Below are 9,559 nucleotides of genomic sequence, written 5' to 3' on the forward strand. Positions count from 1 at the left end.
GAGCGCAAAATGTGATCTCTACGCTAGATATGCGATTGACAAAGAGAGGGAGATGGGGTTCCTTGTATCAGATAAGTTGTCCATAGCCATCCATGATGCTGACCTCTATCTTGATGGTGACAGCCCGGACGGGCGGAGCCCCGGCCGTAGTTGAAACGGGTGTTTGTCTCTAGCTCCTACACCACGGTCTTCTTGACGTCCAACGTGATAGAGCCGGACCATAGACACCTGCAATTTTTTTTATGTGCGTCATCTTTTTTATGGGAAATTATATGTGTTATATCAATGCACAAAAAAAACTACAAACTATATTAAAAGTGAATAGTTTTTTACAGCATATTAAAAGTGAATAGTTAGTGTGTACATTTGCTCGAGTAGTGGTTTGAGAATTAACATAATCATAATATAATTTTTTAGTCAGTACAATACGAGAAAATCATGTATCGTCGGGACACACTATGCTGATTTGAATCCTTCCGCACAAATCCTCGCCTTCATTAATTAATTTAATTAATTCACTAATTTAATCAAGGCGTCCTCATGCATGTTCCAGGAATCCCTCTCCATCTTTCATTAATTAATAGACCCCCTTAATTAACTCTAATCAGCTTGGTGGCTTGGGGGTACCCAATTTAAGAGAGTTTAACATGGCTTTGTTAGCCTCTTGGGCTAAAAGATACTTCATGAATCAGGATGAAGATTGGGTGAGATTGATAGATTATAAATATAAAACTAATAAACCTAATTTGTTGTGGGCTAAACAGGATGTGGGTTCGCCCCTTTGGAAAGGGGTTACCTGGCCCTTTGAAGGCATAAGACCCTTTTTAGATGGAATTTGGATAATGGTGATAAGTCAGCTTCTGGGATAACACCTGGGTGAGGGATTCTTCCCTGAAAACTCAATTTTGGGGGGTTTATGAGATTTGTCAACAGCAACAATGTGTAGTGTCTGAGGTGTGGGATCGTACCAACCTAAAGCTCACCTTTAGTAGATGTGTAGATGCTGAATTTATGAAAAAATGGCACGACCTGATTCAGGTCATCTCTACCAAACAACTGACCAATGAGGAGGATCACCCTGTTTGGCTGTTGGAACCATTAGGGATCTACTCGGTCAGATCCTTTTACAACATGATTAACTGGGGTGGGGTCTCTACCCCACTTTGGAAAAAATTCTGAAAAATTGTTGTACCAAACATATACTTGGTCTTTGTGTGGTTGGCTTTTAATAATAAAGTTCTCACCTGAGACAACCTAAACAAGAGGAGGGTGGTAGAGAATTTAAACTGCTTATTTTGTAATGAGAATGAATCGGTTCATCACCTGTTCTTTGAGTGTGTGGTGGCCAAATAGATCTGGATTGATGTTGTTGAAGTTTTTGGATTCAATATTCCTAAAAATATGACTGAGTTATTTTCATTCTGGGAAATGAACAACAAGAAAACTGTTATTAACATTGCTTGTGTTGCTGCCATTTGGGGCATTTGGATTATGCATAATGATATTTGTTTTCAGGGCATACCGTGGACAAGCACTCGTGTGATCTTGGAGAGGATCAACTTTTCTCGACACCGGTGGAAGATTCTCTGCGGAGGCGATCAATCAGTGCTGCTACGACGCTGCCTCCAGCTTCTGGACCGTTAAAGAGGCGAGCTGCTCAGGATCGCTTGGGTTGGGAACTGAGAGCGTGTGCAAAGAGGACCCGGGGTGGAAACATGCTGAAAGCTCATTCGGGATGATCTCGCGAGCAAGTTGATGGTTGTTCTATTCTCTGAGGAACATTCTGTATTGCTTGGCTGGTGGTTTCGGTGTTTGCCCTGCGTGGCACTAGACTCTTGCTTAGCAGTTTCTTGTTTCAGTTTTTCGGGCTAGCGCTTTAAGATGTAGAGTTGCATTTCTATTCTCTGGTCGACCACTTCCTGTAGACCCGATTGCTTGTAACAGTCACCGTGACTTGCTTTCCTCGTTTTCTATAAAAGTGGGGTGGGGGAAGACCCCTTTTGATAAAAAAAATTAAGAAAAATTCCAAAATATAAGATGTATTGTGTTACACCACTCGTTTGAATAATTTTTTTAGGGATTTGATTACATTTTCTTATATCAGACAAGCTTTTCTATTTTCTCAATCAGTCATGTGTAATCTCATCCAAAACTTGTGAAATTTTTTCTTCATGTGCGTTTTTTAATTTCTGTGCCAAAAACTATACATACTATATTTAGAAACGGAGGAACAAGGATGAGTGGTGTCAGTGTGTAAAATTTCAGAGAAATATGTTGAAATGTGAACTGTGCAAAATAATAGTACAAATCCATGCTCTGCGAGGACGAATAATATCATGTGTTAAAAAGCCTCAGATTTTTGTTTCACGGCCCTCATTTCAACATATTTCATCCTAAAAATTTATACACTTGTGCAGCCTTCATCTATATCTGTATTTTTTTCAGAATTTTTTAAAATGTGAAAATATGACTTTCACGAATTTTGAATTTTGCATGTGGAGGCCTTCATGGAGCTCTGCCTCCAAAAGCAATTTCCTGCTTCAACTTTCTTATAATTTCGTACTGCTTAGTTAAAGCATATTTTTATTTCGCTACAACAATTTTGGAAAAAGCATCAACCATTCAGTTCAAGCTTAGGCCTTCAGCATTACAGCAAGGGCCAACACCACAATAACAGCAGTAAAATCCAGTGAACCTACTCCATTTCATCGACAGACCGAGCACATAACGAAACTAAGCAACAGATACTCCAGACAGAGCACATAACGAAACTAAGCAACAGATACTCCACTAGGAAGCACATCAGCAGAGCGAAAGACATGACAGGCAGGTTGTTCTCTGTTTCCAGCACACATATCTACAAACAAGGCGGCACATCAGCGGGGACTGACAGGGTATGCAAGCTTCTGATCTCGTCAGGCCCCAATACCACCGGCTGCGGCGAAGACTGCTTCAGACCCTACTTGCTCTTGCTGCTCTTCGCCCGGAGCTCCGCGGCTCCAGCCTTGATGCTGGACTTGGCGAGCGACGTGGGTTTCAGGACGCTCTTCGGGTTCAATGCCTGCCGGAGCTTGAACACAGCCCACGCCGTTCCGATGGCGTGGCCTGCCGCATCGAGCCCTTCGTTGGTTGCCGCAGCAGCTTTCTCTCCGTACCTGACGAACAAAGAAGAAGGATGGTGTGAGGGGAAGTGCTCCATGTTCTGGTCCAAGAACCAAGAGGGAGTAGAAACAAGGATATGAGGTAGAATAACACGTACTTGTGGGATACAAGACCGGTCGTCACCGTCGACGATGTTGATAGCACATCCTTCCCAGCCACTTCTACGGCGTCAGAAATCTTGCCTGTTGACACCAGTGAAATATACATAAGCGGGCTGGCATAATCAAACACCAGAAGAAAGTAAGTTCCCCTGTTATTTTCAAGAATGATGTTCAGGCACACAGAAATTCCATACAACTAAAAGTTAGAAACAACTGAGCAGATTATTTGATAGAAACTATTTTGCAAGAGCAAGTGCAGATCACAATGTGCTCCTAGGAGATCATGTTATCACTTACAAGATTCACATAAATGTTTCATGAGAGCCGGCATCCCTAATATTCAGATTTAAGGAGCCCCAAATATTCAGATTTAAGGAAGTATAGTGGCAGTTGGCAACAGAGTTCACTCCAATATACTGAGGCAAGTTCAACTAGCATATAGAGTAAACAATAGCCATTTTCACTGTATAGAACTTGATGGCATCACCACTGGGTGTCTGTACTATAAGTAATCGCTGCCAGTGATTTCGCTATGAATATGGTGCCAGTAGCTGATAGCTCAATTAACGTTCACAACCTTTTTGCGAAGAGAAGCAGCAGTAATTAACCATTTTTAATGTAGGACTGAAGCAAGACATAATGTGTATAACATAGAGAATAGAGGGTACAAGGAAAAAGATAATTGCCAACCGATTTACTCCCCTTCCTAATTGTAGAGTACCAGGGGTTAAATGGCCACTAAAGAACACCCACAGGCTGCTTACTTTCAACTAGTAAAACTTAGGTGATGTTTCTACACTTCTGTAGGCAAGTTCAAATTAAATGTGCCCGTATGGTATATTGTTCATGTTTCATGGTATAGTGAAAGTTGGCATCTTTTTCATGATTCACATGGCAACTACCTTACCAACAGCACAAGATGTACTACCACCAATACTAACTTAGGTCACATTATTTTCAAGAAAAGGATCACATACCAAATCCATCAAGTGAAGCAAGAATAACCTCTCCAGGCAATAGGCTGAAGAACTTCTTGCCAGCTTTTGAGTTAACCAATGAGCTTGTAACAGAGCTAGTAAGCTTCACAACTCCAGACAGTATTCCAGTTGCCACTTTCTCGGACATTTTTGTCACCTTCTTAGCCCTGCCAACAATCACATGCACATATTCTTTCAGACCGACAGTACCAGAAATATGAGTATTTGACTGAAATTACGTATTCTCAAATTGTGTAATTAAGCACAAGGAAGCCTAAAAACATAAAAGCAGAGCAACGCCAGAAATCTCAAAATAAGGAGCACAAGTTTAAGTCCAGTGGCAAAATTCACCAAAATGCAGCTGCCTACAATCACAGAGCCTTTTGACATGAGTGCTTGTGATTCTTCCTATATGATATAATACGCAATCACGGCATCAAGCCATAGCTATAATTCACCAATCACCATCAGAACAGGACTAACCAGCCAAGTTTGACATAGCACCAGGGAACGGGATGCCAAACAGCAAGTGTCAGCACAATTGCATGAATAATTTGGGGAGATTATCCATAATAATCATAAAGATTTTTGACACAACTGAAATATCAGCAAATGGAAATGAGATACCGATGATGGCACATGGCATCACGATTTAAACTACTAATCTAATCTAACTATGAAGTGCGACATGCTCAAAGCCTGAAGAATTTCCTCCTACAGCACAAATTCTACTGAACTGTGACTGCAAATCAAAAACACATTTGGTATGAAAAATCTAAGAAAAACAGTGCTACCTTTGAATGGAAATGAGATACCCATCATGGCAGATTGCATCACGATTTAAGCTACTAATCTAATCTAACTATGAACTGTGATGTGCCCAAAATCTGAAGCATTTACTCATTATGCATCACAAATTGCACTGAATAAATTCGCATGACTGCAAATTAGAAACAGATTCAGTATGAAGAACTGAGAAAGAAAGCACTACCTTTTGATCCGCCTGAGCATCTCCGGACTGACCTCGGCCTCGGTATCGCCGGGCTGAATCCTCTTCCTGAGAACCTCCTGCCCCCACCGGAGCCTGTCGACGGTCATCACCCCGCACCACAGGATCCCCTTGGCGACGTTCTCGGCGCCGGACGCGATGGCCCTGGCGACGGCGCTCCGTACTCCTCGACGTTGGGCGCGACGGCGGTCCAGTACGCGGCGGCCTCCACCTCGCCGCGCACCCCGTCGGCGAGCCCCTCGCTGCCGGCCACGGAGTGGGCGGAGAACCTGGTGTAGGCGCCGAGCAGGGCGTCGAGGCGCGGGTCGGGGGCGGAGAGCGTGAGGCCGTAGTGGAGCGGCTCGGGGGCCGGGTCGTCGGCGGAGGCGGGGACGGCGAAGGAGAAGGAGTAGTGGCGCGGGTCGAGCTTGACGGCGGCGACGTCGCGGGCGAGCGGCCACTGGACGGGTCCCAGGGCCGCGATGGCGGCGAGGGAGGTGTCGCCGGCGCGGATGCGGTGGAGGGAGAGGTCGCCGGCGGCCAGCGGGTGGCTGCGCTGGCGGTCGATTAGGTGGAGCTGCGCGCCGGGGGCGCGCAGCAGCACGTCGTCCGACGGCGCCGGCGCGTCGGGGGAGGCCGGGGACCGCGGGATCTCGACCGGCGCCAGGTCCGCCATGGTGAGCGACGGGTAGAGCGGCGGCGCCGACGGGGCCGGGCTACTAGGGTTGGCGGGGTTCGGGCGGGTGTAGGAGGCCATGGGGGATTGCAATGCGGGAGAGCTTTAAGGCGGGGAGGAGTGGCGGAGGAGGAGGGAGAGCCGTGGGGATTGGGGAAGGCGACGGCGAGGACGGCGACGGCACGTCGGCGGTGGCGTGGCCCCTTGTATAGGGGATCCCCGCCGCGTACGTGGCGACGTGGCGTTGGCCGGCCGGGTCCACGCGGTGGGGAGTGGTGGGGCCCGGCTGCAGGTTTGATTTGTTAATTGGTTGGGTTGTGCGATTCAGGGCAACACTCTCTGGTCTATGACTTGTGGGGCCAACGCTTTGTTTGCTTAGGCTCCTGGCGGTATGTCGACCCCACTGTCGGTGAGGTGGCTTCGGTTGGGAGCTGAGCGTGGTCGGCGCACGCGGGGGTTGTTTCACCACCAATAGCTAGCGGTGGGGCGTGCGTGGCCACACCCACACTCGTAGACGTACTCCAAGCATGGAGTTTTCCTCCGTGACGAAGCAACTTCAAGGACAAGATCAATCAAATATCGCTTGACAGTTGACGCCACAAGAAAAATACAGATATTGCACGAATAGACCTAGGAGGGTGGTACTTTTCCTCCAAATTATAGTGTAGATAAATCTCTAGAAATCTATGAACAATCTAGTCATGCAAATGGGGGCGTTGCTAGCACGCACGCTCAATTTCCGATAGGCTGGGATCTCCCCATTTGGAAAGTAGGCAGCAGGTTATGTACTACCTCTGCATCATATAATATATGTCATTTTAGCAGCTCAAATTAAACTGCTAAAACGATATATATTACTCCCTCCTTTCCGGTTCATAAGGCTCAATTCAAAAATCTCAACTACCAAGATAGATGATGAGTGGTGGAATATTTTTTCTAGTTTGCAAAAGCACCCAATTAATGCTTTTGTTTTTCTCAAAAAATTGTGTTTACGAATGCATTAATTGCAATGCATGCATACATAAAGTGCATGCATTGGTCAATTTTCTCTTACTACTTGCATGCAATGATTTAATGCACCTTGAAGTCTGAACATGTGATGGGGAACAACCAAATTGAGCCTTATAAAATGAAAAAACTAAAATTTTGAGATAAGCCTTATAAACCGAAAAGGATAGAGTATGGTACAAAGCGAGTATAGAAGATTAGGGGATGGGTTACGGGGTAATTAGGGTGGCCCATTTCAGGAAAGAGGGGAGGCGTATGGACAGTCGCGGATCTAGGATTCGAAGTTACCTGGGGCGAACTTTTAATAATAAAAGAAACAAAAAATCAAGGCCACCGATACAATTAAATAACACAATCAACAATATTAGTTTGCCAGGTGGTATGCATTTAGGCAAGACGATCAACAAGATCAAAGTAGTTTCATTCTAAAGAACTAAGCGGAAAATATATAACCCAAAATTCATATAAAGTCTGATTTGGACACTACTAGGAAAAGGGCTATAGCTGATATGGACATTAATGACGCACCATGTATGTGATGCGTCAGTGCTATATAGCAGTGGCGCACCAGATACAGGTGCGCCATTAGTGTCCTCGTTACTAATGGCGCACCAAACACACGGTGGTGCGCCATTAGTAACCTGAGACCAGCTAGATATTTTGGACAGCCACCTACCACACTCACTTTCTCCACTTCATTCTCCCCTCCTCCTCCTCCCAGCTTGTCTCGGCTGCCTCCTCCTCCTCACCTCATTTGCACCATAGATTCATCCAAATTAAGTGGTTAAATTACCTTTTTGATAGGTAAGTAAGGGGGAAAGCTTTCTTTATGTTGTAGATCTACTTTTTTCTCCCTCCAACAACGTGCGCATGCACTTTTTATGGCCTAGCTAGATCTACGTATGTTTGTGGTGTTGCGTATATGTTTGTGTTTGCAGGTACCGGTATTTGAAATGCGATAGTTGCCAATATTTTGCCGGAATGTTGATTCATTTCCGTTTCGGCGAGAATTTGGCACTGTGCATTCTTTTTTGTCCTATTTTTAGGCAAAGTCATGCCAAAAATTTTCTTGGTTCTAAAATATCGTTTTGCTCTACCCCGCAGGCGACCATGGTCCGCACGATGACCGAAGGCATCGTGAATAGGTTTTTGAGCTCCGCGAAGGCCGAGATGCTTCAAAAGAATGAGACGGAGATAAGATGTCCGTGTCGAAGATGCAAGCTGAAGAGCCTTATCGCGGACCCAGATTCCGGGCAGGTGCGGGACCACCTGCCCTTGCATGGTTTCATGGATGGCTATCGGTGGCAAGGTGATGAAGATGACTATGAAGTCGTCCATGGGGGCCGGGCAAGAAATGAGGAAGGGCAACAAGACAAGTACCACCGCGGCGAGGGCGGGCGAGAAGACGAAGAATCTCCAGGACATGATCACGACAGTGATGCCGGACATGATGATGAGGAAGATCAAGACGAAGGGCATGATCATGAAGATGAAGATGCCGGAGCAGACGACGATGGACCATCGATGGGCTGGGTGCAGGACCCTTATATTCAAGAGCTGCTTCTCAAGCAGACAGATAACGCAAGAGCTGCCGCCCGAGAGAACGCCAAGCTGGATCAACTAGAAATAGACGCGGTTACTCCATTGTATGAAGGATGCAAGCACGAGGATGCCCGCCTAAAAGTAACGCTCATGGCTCTGGAGATGAAGATAAAACACAAAATGACCGACGCATGCTTCGACGAGAACATGTCATTCTGGCACGAACGTCTTCCCAAGGGGAACAAGTGCCCGACCAGTTTCGAGGAGGCGAAGAAAATCGTGTGTCCTCTGGATTTACCGCACGTGAAATACCATGTGTGCATGAACAATTGCATCATTTATCGGGACGAGCACGCGGAGTCTACCATATGTCCGGTGTCCGGCGTCACTCGATACAAGAAGAGGAAGAAAGCTCCTCGAAAAGTGGTGTGGTACTTTCCGATCACTCATCTGCAGCGGTATTTTGCGGACCCTAAGCTAGCAAAGCTCCTGCGTTGGCACGCGGATAGGGAGGAGAAGAAGCGCGAAGTGAAGGAAATATGCCCTAGAGGCAATAATAAAGTTATTATTTTATTTCCTTATATCATGATAAATGTTTATTGTTCATGCTAGAATTGTATTATCTGGAAACATAATACTTGTGTGAATACATAGACAAACTAAACGTCACTAGTATGCCTCTACTTGACTAGCTCGTTAATCAAAGATGGTTATGTTTCCTAACCATAGACATGTGTTGTCATTTGATTAACGGGATCACATTATTAGGAGAATGATGTGATTGACATGACCCATTCCATTAGCTTAGCACCCGATCATTTAGTATGTTGATATTGCTTTCTTCATGACTTATACATGTTCCTATGACTATGAGATTATGCAACTCCCGTTTGCCGGAGGAACACTTTGTGTGCTACCAAACGTCACAACGTAACTGGGTGATTATAAAGGAGCTCTACAGGTGTCTCCAAAGGTACATGTTGGGTTGGCGTATTTCGAGATTAGGATTTGTCACTCCGATTGTCGGAGAGGTATCTCTGGGCCCTCTCGGTAATGCACATCACATAAGCCTTGCAAGCATTGCAACTAATGAGTTAGTTGTGAG

The 9,559-nt window shown here is 45.5% G+C and overlaps 1 pseudogene; it reads right to left on the minus strand.

Moving 5' to 3' along the window:
- Nucleotides 1–2,566: 2,566 nt before the first annotated feature.
- Nucleotides 2,567–6,097, minus strand: LOC125520627 (annotated as a pseudogene).
- Between the last annotated feature and the right edge of the window lie 3,462 nt (nt 6,098–9,559).

Source organism: Triticum urartu, chromosome 7 (genome assembly GCF_003073215.2).
Source record: "Triticum urartu cultivar G1812 chromosome 7, Tu2.1, whole genome shotgun sequence".
Lineage (NCBI taxonomy): Eukaryota > Viridiplantae > Streptophyta > Magnoliopsida > Poales > Poaceae > Triticum > Triticum urartu.